General features: G+C 31.3%; 1 long non-coding RNA gene across 1 annotated transcript; it reads left to right on the top strand.

Moving 5' to 3' along the window:
• Positions 1–8,757: 8,757 nt before the first annotated feature.
• On the top strand, positions 8,758–11,336 carry LOC146946338 (uncharacterized). The gene is made up of 4 exons (XR_015026684.1): positions 8,758–9,130; positions 9,540–9,623; positions 9,709–9,911; positions 11,137–11,336. It is a non-coding gene; the product is annotated as an uncharacterized LOC146946338 (long non-coding RNA).
• The last annotated feature ends 1,765 nt before the right edge of the window (positions 11,337–13,101 follow it).

The raw sequence follows: 13,101 nt of genomic DNA, 5'->3' as shown, positions 1-13,101 counted from the left end.
CACCTGTCTTTTTATGTTTATTACTGATAAAGATATGTCCCGTCTTTTTATGTATAAATTATAAATATATTTATGTTTTAGATCGTCGTCGATGAATCTTTACACCGACTGTCCTTTTAGAGTCTTGGTGTGTGTTGATTCTATTGTGATCATTGGTTTCGTTCAACGTCGTCGTTGTCTTGTAGAGCTCTGGTGTTGACGCGATTATGAGTTAGTCTCGATCTAGTTTTTGCTATGTTTTTTTTTTATCATTTTTGTTTATTGGCGTCTGTTTTCGTTTTGTTCCGTGGAGATGAAGATGAGGTGATGACTTTGTTTCGGCTCCGTGATTTGTTTGAAAATCATGAATCTGGTATTCTGGATTGAAGATATGGGTTCTTTAGTTATGGCGTTGTTCTGTTGGATGCATATCTCGATTCAACATGACTGGTTTTAACCTAATGTTGCTCAAAAGGGTTAGGTGCGTAGATGCTTCGTGTTGACGGTAGTAGTCATTCATCATACCTACAAGATTTTATCCACTATGGTTTCTTTTTGCATTGTTGGTGGACAGTGATAGATTTATGTCGTTTGCTTATCCTTTGATCTGGACTGCGACTGAAGTTTCAAAACCATTCCGACTTTGTAGATTCGGTTCTTAATTAGTTGTTTTGACTCGAAAGGATGCTGATACTTTGAAGATAGCTGTTGCAACTTGGGTTGTTTCTGTGTTGGCAGACGATCTATATGCCAATTTAAATGCTCAGAATATTCATTATGCATTTTTTTTGCAATTCGTTTCACCCCCTTACGTTCACTGGATTGTCGCGCCCATACGTGGGTTCGCTGGATTGTTCTTGGTAGTAGTTGTTTATGTCTGTTCTCTTTTATTATCAAATTGTTGGATTTTGCTTTTGTGGTTTACAGGGTCAGGTCCTTGTCCCTCCAACCACAGTCTTGTATTTCCTTCTCTTGATAAAAACTTGTCCCGTATTTTTTTTTCTATTTATCAATGACAAACATATAGTTTTATTAAAAAAATAATAGTCTCTTGTTTTTTTAAAGATATTTATTATTATTGAAAAATGCTTTCCCTCTATTTTTTTTTGTACTCCGTATTTTTCTATTTGTCAATGAAAACTATATGTATGTGTTTTTGTACCAATGATGAATATTTATGCTATGCTTTTTTTTATTATTTTTCAATAACAAATTTTTGTCTTTTTTTTTTAAATATTTTTTCAAACAAAATATATATTTGTTCTATAATTTTTTATGTATTTTTTTGTAGGATTTTATTTTTTTATGTATTAGCGACAAATATTATACCTCTGCATTTTTTTCTTTATCTGTGGTAAATATATGTCTCATGCTTTTTTAATATTTATCATAAATGTATATTTTTCTTGTATCTTTTTAAATATAATGTTGCTTTCCCATATTTTTATGTATCAAGTTACTGTTGTTTTCCCGTGATTTTTTTTTGTATCAATTATTAATATTTGTCTTGTGTTTTAAATATTTTTCAGTGATAAGTATTTGTTTCTTGTTATTTCTTTTTAATATTTGTCAGTGATTTCTATGTTTTTTTAGTATTTGTTATGTGATTTTTATGTACCAGTTACTGCTATTTTCCCGTGATTTTTATGTATGAGTTATTATTATTAGTCTTGTTTTTTTAAATATTTTTCTCATAAGTATTTGTTCCGTGTTTTATTTAATATTTATCACAGACGAATTTTTGTCCCATTTTATGCATCAATGACAAAATATGTCCCGTATTTTCTTATGTACCTGTGATAAATATTTTTCACGTAATTTTTTTTATATTTATTCGTGATAAATATTTGTCTTGTATTTTTTTACTCTTCACTAATAAATATTTGTTCCTTCTTTTTTTTGGTGGTGGTCGGGGTTCAAACCCCACACCTTGCATATTTTATGCATTGTCCATACCAACTAAGCTAAGCTCACGAGGACAATATTTGTTCCTTCAACAAAACTAATAAATATTTCTTGTATATTTCATTTATATCCATGTCAAATTGGTTCTGCGTATTTTTTTTAATATTTATCGACGACATATATTTGTCTCATTTATCAATGAAATTCATTGTTTAAAGTGATTATTAAGTGGAGTAACTCATCTTAAAGTTATTCGTGGATTCAATGTAGGTATTCTAACTTATTTTTATTTTAAATAAATTGTGTAAGAAATTGACATTCAACGTTTATCATTCTTATATTTTTTTTAATAAAATCATTAAAACTTTTTTGGTGAGAGAAGATCATAGTTTTAACAATATTTAAATAACAATCTATTTTTACTTTTGACTTTTGAAGATTTAATTTAAGTTATTATTTTAACAGGATGATAACATAGAAGCAATTATTTTAAACTTTCTTAGAACTTTCTATATGTTTTTGGAGGAATGAAACTATATATCTTTAATAGTATATAAAATCAATCTCATTTTCTTTGTTTTGTTGATAAACGTGATTTTTTTTTTCAAAGATGATGAATATGAATTATCTGCTATTCTATTGATTTGCCATCATAAATCTTAACTTGCTTTTTATCATTTGAAGCTATCTAATCATACTTGCTCAACTCTAATAATACTTCAACTTCCTTTTTTTTTTTCTATTCCGTATTTAATGGTGAATTTGTAAGTTACAATTTTATTGAATGGCTGTGAGTTACATTTTTTAGAAATTTTTTAGAGCAATGCTATATCTCCAGAAAAAAACATAAAACATCAAGAATTCTTCAAGAATAAAAAGCAACCAATCACAATGCACTATTTACCACAATTCAAGAGGTGTGGCTGAAAAATAGGAAGTTGACAAATAAATCATGCAATTAAAGTGTGTCCTCCACCAAAATTTATATATTTTTTAGATAAAATCAAATTAACTTCTATTTGTTTATATAATTTTATCACACCAACATTTGATATATCTTTCTTTTCATATTCCTCAACTATTCTATCTTTCACTCGCACGTTGTATTAATGAAGAAAAAAAGTAATAAATCCGTGAGTTACACTTTTACTTGGGAGATGTGAGTTAAAGTTTTTATTAAGTGCTATTGTCCTATCAATCCATGATAATATAATGATAATGATATGTAAAATACATGAATTGTGCTCCCTTTTTAAATATTTGATTATAAATTTTAGCTTTAGACTATCATCACTTTCTTCAAACATCTCTTAACTGGTATTCTTCAATTTCGTATTGTGATTTTTGTTTCTAATTCTCCTTTTTCACATATGTCTTGACTACAAATTTATGCAGCAAGCACTACAAGAAATTCTCTCTAATTATCTAATGCCAAAATTCGTCGACAAGTGAAAAAAGACGTGGGACTTACCAAATTAGTTAGCCCAATTTTTTTTATCATTGAATTAAGAGTTAATATAAACTTTTTTAGTCTACTTTTTTAAGTTTCTTTCTTATTTTATAAGATTTTTGTATGATGTGTTTGTAATTTCTATATGATATTTTATGCACTTTGATTTTCTAAATTTGTATATTTTTTGTGTATTCAGTTGGCACACTCATAAAATTTAAATAGATTTGATATCATATGCTTTAATTTCTTTTTAAAAAACTGTTCTTCTTTAAATATAACAAATATTCGACATTTTCAATAGGGTTTTTATAAAAGGAAATGCTAACAAATGTTTTTAGAACATTTGTTAAAAAATCTAAAGAAAAATTGTCTTAGAAATGATGTATTCAACACATTAAACGTTTAAAAAGTAACTTTTTCAACATAAAACTTATAGATTATTTCTAATTTTAAATCCTTGATGAAACTCTTTTTAAAATCAAATAATAACTCTTTTTTTTCATTTTTAATAAAAATATATTTTAAAAAATAAAATTATGTATTTTTTTTAATAAAAAAATGAGAAAAAGGATGTATATGTGCTTTTATGAGAGATAAAAGACCTAAACGGAAAAAAATAAAGATAAAGGACCAAAGTGTTACAAATAAATAAGATAAAGGACCTATAATGTAATCTTGTCTATAATTAAATAAAAATTAAAAGTATTAAAAGTTATCTAAAATTGATTTTTTTTTTATAGAAAAAATTTACTCATTTATTTGACAATTAATGTTGCCAATGTATATTACATTTTGATTGGTTGATATCATGAGGGGGTAAATACCCTCTAAACAAGAGAGAGTAATCTAGAAAAAACTCATTTATCAGCAATTAAAAATAAGAATAAAATTTGGCTAATTTGCACCTTGTACGTTAATTTTTTTTGGCTATTTTTCACCATAAATCAATCAAAATAAATGCCAAATTTAAATATGTATCATGCATGTAATTCGAAACTTATTGGAAAAAAAAAAATATACTACTATGTGCCATAACATGAATGAGTGACTAAGCAATACCCAATAAGCAAGCTTTATTTAGATTTTTTTGACAGAACAAGCTTTATTTAGATGATAAAGAGTACGCATCTTTTCATACAATATGTCATTAGAGAGCTTATTAGAACATGGAAAAATCTGATTCTTTTCATTTTAATTTAAAATGAAAAAATGTAGTTTAACCAATTTGATTTATTTTTCCATTAGGAAATAATTTATTTATGGAATTCACCAAACGTAATAACTATACTAACGCTTTCACATAAATATGTTGGTTTTTTTTTTTTTTTTTAAAAACCAAAGATGGAGCAGCAAAGAGCCACTACCACCAGAAATAGATTAAAAGAAACCAAAGAGAAACCACAAAACGGAGGGGGACCGAACCAAAACCTCCTTAAGAAGGTACAAATCTAAAGATAGGCCAATCTATCTTGTTTTCTACATAGGGTTTCTGAATAAAAGACGGAAGATAAAACCAGTGTTGGAACATGTGTGGAAATTGAGTAAAAAAAGACTAAACACAAATTCCCATGTCGGGTAGAACTAGTGTTGTGTGAATTGAAAAAAGTGGAAGTCCCACATCGGATGGAACACACACATTAGTAGTGTTTATATAGTGGGGGTGTACCTCTAATTAATGGAGGTACATAAGCACTAGAGAAAAAATATATATTGATATATATTTTATTATTTGGAAATGATAAATTAAATAATTAATTTAATCATTATTAGAAAGTGCTTTCTTAGTCCCCAAGTTTTGCTAAAATATTTTGGTACATAATATGATATATTTTTGTACTAAATTTAATATATTTTAGTACTCAATTGAGATATTTTTGTACTAGATCTAATATGTGAATTACTTAATCGCAAAGTAATATGTTACTTGTTCCCAAAGTTTCTCATATTACTTGTTCCCAAAGTTTCTCACTTATTAGTTGTGAATTTTCTCTATAAATAGAGAGCTCACACAGTGCATTCCACACACCGAAAAGAATTTCATTGAGTTGTCAGGAATTCTTTTCTTCTCTTCTCCCTCCGACTTGTGTTAACAAGTTTCTTCTGCTTCTACTCCTTTCTGTCCCTTTCGGTTTCAAATAGAGCGGTTACGTACCGTATCGAGTGGCTTCGATCAATCGATTGAACCATATTTTAAGAGTGTTCTTAAGACCATAGTCCCTTTTTCGGTTTAATGTCCCTTCGGAATTAAGAGTGGTCTTAAGTTCATAGTCCCTTTCGATAATATAAGTCCCTTCGGAATAAAGAGTACTATTAAGATCATAGTCCTTTCGTAATAATAATGTCCCGTCGGAATTATGAATGATCTTAACAGTATATAAATTATTTAAATATTTTTCTATTTGAGGAGAAATGGTGGTATCACCATATTTTGAGTGGTCGTAGTACCATATTGAAAGTTTGGAGAACTTAAAAGTTAGAATGGTGGAAACACCATATTTGAGTGGTCTTAGCACCATATAGAATGGTAATAATACCATATTAAATTGGTTTCAGTATTAATGAGTGGTCTTAGTACCATATTTGAAGGTGTAATTCTCGAACAGTTTTCTACGGTACAGTAGTTAACCGCACAGTTGTAGCTGGGCTTCTTTTATCCTGGGGGTGGCGTGGTTGATAGTCTATACCTTGCACAATTTTGGGTAGTGCCACGAAACGTCTTAAAGAGAGCGACCTGGTCGTGACTCAACCTAGTAACAACTTCGGTAGAAAATAGAATTTGGAAATCCAAATACAATAATTTGGAAATCCAAAAACAACAATTTTAAGACGTTTCTATATGCTATGTCTACCGAAGAAGTTACTTATTGAGATTCAGTTGTCCCTAAATACATTAAGGATAAATCAAGCCATAAAAATACATCTTTCGACTGAAACAATGAAGTGTATGGAAATTCACAATACGGTTCTGTGAATAAATAAATGAATAGAACCCACGAGTGTTGCTGCATCGTTTCTAATTTTCTACTGAATCCTTGACAATTGACAAAGATATAACAAACTACTTGATACAACATATCAAGGTCGGTAAAGTATGGTGGTCAAGTATAGGAAAATTTGTGTACAGTGCAGTGACAAATTATGTTAAGGTTCTAATTTAATTAAGTGTATGTTAGAAGCATCTTGGGCACTGTGTATGTTATATGCATCTCGTGCCTTCTTTATCAAAGCTCGGCACATGAACCAAATATTTTGGTAAATTAATGTAACAACATACATTTACGTCATCGATAATAACTATATGCTAGAGCATCAATTTTGGTAAACGGATATAGACTCGAGCACTTAATTATTTTGGGATTTTTGATCCTATAAGAACAAGTCGAGTGACTTGTACACCATGCATTCTTGTGGGAAAAAGACTGCTTCTTTGATGTAACTTGGATTTAATCCCAACGTTATAATTAGACAATTTGATTTATTGCAGTCAAGATATATGAACCAAAAGTTCATATAAATCAGAATTTAGAGAATATGAATCTCTAAACATAATAAATTATGATATGTGTGAATTTGATGACACATAAACTAGAAATGATAAAAATAATATTTTATCATATTTATTGATGACTGCAAATTTTGAAAAATAAAATTGATATGCTTGATATGTTCAATTTCTTTAACGAAAATTGAAATTTATTGAGTACCCAAGTCTAAGAACAAAAATTCTAATTAAGAAATTTTTGAAGAAAAGACAATCCAACTTGTCTTATTTTTGAACTTGGGATTGTCCGGACTATATTTGGCTTCAGGACCCCAAGAGAGTTAAACTCACTAGTAGAGCCTATGAATATGTATTCATTAGGTATGTTATAAATAACGAAGCATATAGGTTGTAGGACCTAAATGTTAAAGTGATCATAGAATTAAAAGATGCTGATTTCTATGAAGTAAGTACCCCTGTAAATTAAAGAATAGTGGGGGCACTAGTGGGGGTAAACTAAATTCCCTTTTTAAAATTAAGAACTAGTGGGGGCACTATATCTAATCACATTCATGTAATTAGAAATAGTTATGAAAACATCATATGAGACGTTATAGAACCTCAAAGAGGTAAGAAAGCTAAAATTGATAAAGAGTATGAACTTGGTTTATACATTGGAAGAAGATTCATTAAGCCTTAAAGAAGTTATATCCTCATTGGATGCTGAATTATGGCAAAAAGCAATAAACGATGAAATGAATTTTCTAGAGTCTAATAAAACATGACACTTGGTTGACTTGTCTCATAGTTGCAAAATCAATCGGTTGTATTTGGATTTTGGAAAAAGGAACTAAAACCCGATGGAACGGTTTATGAATACAAGGCCCTCCTTGTAATCAAAGGTTTTAGACACAGAGAAAAATATAGACTTCTTCGACATTCAGTCACCAGTCACAAAAATCATATCCATAAGAGTACTAGTCCCTTTAGCCGCCGTTCATAACTCGATAGTACTCCAAATGGATGTGAAGGTTGCCTCTTTTTATGGTGAACTAGAAGAAGAAATCTATATGAAACAACCTGAAAGTTTTGCGATTCATGGACAAGAAAACAAGGTCTGTAAGTTAGATGATTATTTGTATGGTCTAAAATAAACTCCTGAGGAATGGCATGAAAAATTTGACATTCTAATGTTATCGAATGAGTATAAAGTGAATGAAAGTGACAAATAATATTTGCACGATCATATGTCTCTATGAAGACGACTTGCTCATATTTGATTTAAAGATTCATGTTATGGATTATGTGAAATCATTGTTTATCAATAAAATTGATAAGAAAGACCAAGACAAAGTTGAAGTAATTCTTGGTTTCAAGATTACTAGATCAGAAAAGAGAATTTTTTTGATATATCTCACAAAGTTGAGAAGTTCTTAAGGAAATATTATTATTTCGCCGTAAACTTGCAATCATATATTATGATCCAAGTGTAAGAACACTTGAGATGGAGTTAGAAAAACAGAATATGTGAGCATCATTGACAGTACTTAGGTATGTCACTGAATGTATTAGACCCGACATTGTCGATGTCGTAAAACTCTTGTGCAAGTTTACTAGTAGACGGATGAGAAGCATTGTCATGCTATAGAAAGAGTCATGAGGTGCCTTAAGAAGACTATGACTGTAATACCCCGCATATAAAAATTCAGTATCAATTATTTGATCTTTGTTATTTTTAGAGAAGGGCAAAATGGTAATTTCGTATAAGACTTTCTGGACCGAATCAAATTATTCCAACGGATCACGGTGAATGTAATATTCCACTTAAAACTTTCACGACATTTTATCGGATATTTTAGTTGAGTAAGAGTGTAGAAAAGGGTATTTTGGTCATTACAATCTAAGGGCTATTAAAGGATAACCATACAAAATTTCTTCATTTTCTCCACTCATTTCTCTTCCTACCAAAATCAGATTTTTTCCACCCTTCTCTTTCTTCTCCCAACCGCCCCTCACCTCTCTTCATGCTTATCTCCCCTTTTCTCCAATTTCTTCATGTAATCAACACACAAATTACAAGCATGGGATCCTTAGACCACTTTGGTTAGCTTATAAGCACCAAAAATTTCCCTTCTCCATCTTAATCAAAACCTTCCCTCCATCTCTCTTTTGAGAAGTGTTCCAAAATCAAGCTTTTGGGAATTTGATTCTAATTTTGGACTTGGTGTGTACTCATGGTGGGTTATGAAGATGGTTAGGAGCAAGATACAAGAATAAAGGAGTTAGGGGTTTGATGCAAAAGTTGATACAAGGTGAGAATCTTAAATTAAAACTTGAATTTGAATTGTTATAGATTGAATTGTTGATTAAGTTTAATGGGTATGTCAATTGTGTGAGAAAGTTTGAATTTCTATGATAAATTTTCATGGTATAGTAGCTTGGTTCATGAAATGATATAATTAGAGAATTGTTGTTGAAGATCATTGTTAATGGTTTGTTGTTGATGTAAGAAAGATGAGTTGGTGATCAAAATGGTGTATTGTTGTTAAAGGTGATTGTACTTGAACCTTATGAAAATTGGGTAAAAATTCGTATGGCATATTGGTAGTATATTCATCATATCTCTTTCTGTGTAATATGGAATTAAGTAATTGTTGAAGTTTCGGATTCTACACTTATTTTCCTTCAAATTGGATATAAATTTCGTGTGATTTGGATTAGTGACGAACTCAGAAAGTGTGTTTGAAGTTGTGAATTTCTGCTGGAAAATTGCTACGGGTTTTGGGACAGGGCTCCACTAAAATGGTAATAACTTTCTCTCTATAACTTGGAATCAAGTGATTTTTAATGCTATGGATAGCTAACGAAATTTCCGACGTTTCGGTACCAGTTTCACGAATTTTGACCCATTATTGAAGTCTAGAGACTACTTTGAAGTATGGGGACTGATGTAGGAGTTGTGCTGACCCAAAGATTAAGTTGTTGATGTTTAAGGTAGTGCAACTTTGGTTTTTCTTTGGAGAATTGAAATAAAGGCAGAAGTGAAGAGCAATGGCTGATGCTTATTTGTTCAAGGATTCAAAATAGGATGAGGTGAGTTCCTTTAGATAGAAAAACTTCCCTTTGGGTAGTTATATTATGCCACTAAAATGATGGTTTATGATATTGTGCATTAGAACATAATTAGTGACATTATGACTTAAATTAAATATCTATGCTAGTGTATTCTAAAATAGCTGTTATATTAATTAACATGCTTATGGTAGTGTAGGAATTGGAGGAAAGTTTGTTAGACAAGTTTTAATGCATTTGTGAATAAATACATGATTTCGGCTAAAATTCCGGAAGTTGAGATTATTGGATTTTTATGACTTTAATTCAATCCTTAGATAATGTAAATGAAACTTTTAAGAAAATGAATGATCATTGTTCAGCTAAGGATTTAAATTCTCATTTCTCCGGATATGTAGCCGAACATGTTTTGGAATTCTCCAATTTATATCCTACCATAATGCCTATGTTTGAGAAAGCAAGAAAATGTTTAGAATAAATTAGCCATGAATATCAGTGATGGGTAGGTCACAAACCCGACGAAATTTATTATGACAGAGCTATGAGCATCCTATTATTATTTCAGGATAAAGACGGAATTACTACGTCTTTATTAACAGATTTAGAAATATTATTATAAAGAAATCAGTTAAGATAAAATGTCTCTCTAACTCCCCGTTAGTAGTGGAGTTGAGGATTATTTCAGTTATCAGAGAAATCAGTTCAGTTTATAATATTAAATAATTTATAAGTCGTGGCTTTCGCTATTCCCGCCAGTTGGATACGAAAGGTTTCCGCCAGTTGGAACGGGCACTATCCGTAGGAAAGGGCACTATCCGTAAGGATGACCCCACGATAATCAGAGGAGTCCGGTATCCCCATCAGTTGGGTTCCCGCCAGTTGGAAATTATTACCGGTCAGAGTGGAATAAATTCCGGGGTTACTCCACCTGGGTTTATTCCGTAAAATCAACTCAGATAATATTGTTCGTTCAACGCTAACATTTCTAACATAATATGACAGACATTATGATTATAATTATGATTATGAGTTGAGTATGTATTAGGATTATATCAGTCTTTTAGACAGCGATCCTAGTTATCCCCCGATCGCTCAGTTATGCATGATAAAAATTGCATAAACCCAAAAATGGTTGAGTTTAGAGACAAATGGCGATCCTAGGTTCCCTGAGATTGCCTACAGCCTAGGATAGGTGGAACTCACTGAGACATCCCGTCTCACCCCAATCCCTTTTATTTTATTTCAGAGGCACAAGTGGATCGCAAGCAGGGCAGTTCGTGATGAAGTAGAAGAAGAAGCTGGACAATTATATTTACTTGTCAATGCATGTATGTTGTACGCGTCAGTGGCACTATTTTAAATGTATAGACAAGTAGTTTTATGATATGTTCGGAAGAAATTTTATTATTGTAATTTTAATGTATCCAATGCCAAGTTTAACGAGCATACTAGATATCCTAGGTAATTTCTAGTATGGGTGTTACAATTTGATATCAGAGCCGGTCGATTCAGATCGTGCCTTGGGTCATTAGAATTCAATAAAACGTAGTGGGACCATTGGGTTTCAGATATTTATTCTAAATGTCATATCTAGCTGAGCCTGATCAACTCAACCTAGTATGTGACAGTTAGAACAAATGTTTGAGAGCTAAATAGGACCTAGGAGGAATGAAGCATACGGAGAAGGAAAGTCAAGGTATCAGGTTTTATAACGAATTTGATAAGGAAGCATTCAACGACAAATGGTGGCTGGTAAACTGTGAAGTTGAAGGTTCTTCAAGGACATATGGAAAATGTTAAGATTAAGACCGAGTACTCTGGTATTGTTGAACGACACTTTTATGTGGATACCGTAGAAGTAAGATATTCAGGGTGACTAAGGGATGATTGCAACTTTGGCAGGAGCCGCAATATAAGAAGCATAAGTAAGGTATAGAAGAAATGAGTATTTCTAAAGGCGTAACTAAAACTGCGGGATCAGAAGATGAACTTGATATGAGAAAATTATCCGACGAACAATGGAATTCATAAACTCTCAGTGGATGTAGAGTATGTAAGAAGTGAATGACTCGAATGCCCGAAACAAGCCGACTTTTGATGTTTGAGTTGTTAAGTGAACTGATTAAGGAATAAGTAAATTATTTGGAGCGGACAAGGAAAATCCCCTCAAAGCGAGCATTGAATGGACAACGTAAGTCAGATAAACTATGTTGGATTAGTCGCACTTCCCGAAATCTAAAGTGCTAGATTTATGAATCAGTAAAGTGAAGATGCTAGGCAGCATAAGAGTCAAGAAGGATGAATAAATAGTTGTGGAAAGATCCTTACGGATTAGACCACAATTTGGATGTATTTTTTTATTAGCAAGGAATTGCAGTAAGTCAAACTAATAAGGATTGTATGCTAAGGAAATTGAATAAGACCCCTTGCATTTATCATGATAGTAAGTTGTTCTTCGAACTAAGAAATACAAGTATAACAGTAAGTGGAAAGAGATCCCGGTAATGGTCAGAGACATGATGTAACTTTTAATCAGAAAAAAAAAATGAAGACTGAATAAGAAGTTGCCAAACTACGGTGAACTAATGGACGAATGATGTCAAGCTCTATCAAGAGCACAAGAATGTATTAACGCATGAATACAATAGGTTGATGTGATAAGGATTAATCAAGATTTTTGAATTTGAGAATTTATTTTAAGGTTCCGTTATATGGAAGGTTGTTGTTAGTGCGAAAGTGTTAAGAATGAAGTAAAGTATTAAGGAATCAAATATTTTCTTTTGATGATTTTTCTCACGTAATTGTTCTAAAAACTAAAAGAATGACTTGGTTGATTAGAATGGATTTTGAGAATTGAAGTTATCTCAAGAGAGCTCGTAAGTATAATTATCAGCACGACATGAATGAAATAGAATGGAAATAAGCCTCGAATATTCAAGTATGTTTTAGTTCATAAATAATGTGAATGTGAGAATCATTCATGGAACGCTTTGCGAGAACAAGTATGTAGTGCATGTTTAAAGAAGAAAAAAAAAATTGCAGTAATTGAAAATAACTCGTCAGTGATTATAAATCGGTGCTCGAAATAGCAAGAAGTGTAGAGTTAGCCCATGCTCATAACATGTAGTAATGAGATGGAGAAATTTACAGTATGGTTGGAGCAGTACGCCTAAGCGAAGTGAACTAATAAATCAGAGTAGCGCAGCGAGAT

The sequence above is a fragment of the Medicago sativa genome, chromosome 2 (assembly GCF_051527215.1).
Source record: "Medicago sativa cultivar Bolivia chromosome 2, Bolivia_mono, whole genome shotgun sequence".
NCBI lineage: Eukaryota > Viridiplantae > Streptophyta > Magnoliopsida > Fabales > Fabaceae > Medicago > Medicago sativa.
Note: the sequence above shows the minus strand (reverse complement) of the source record. Positions and strands in the feature narration are given on the sequence as shown.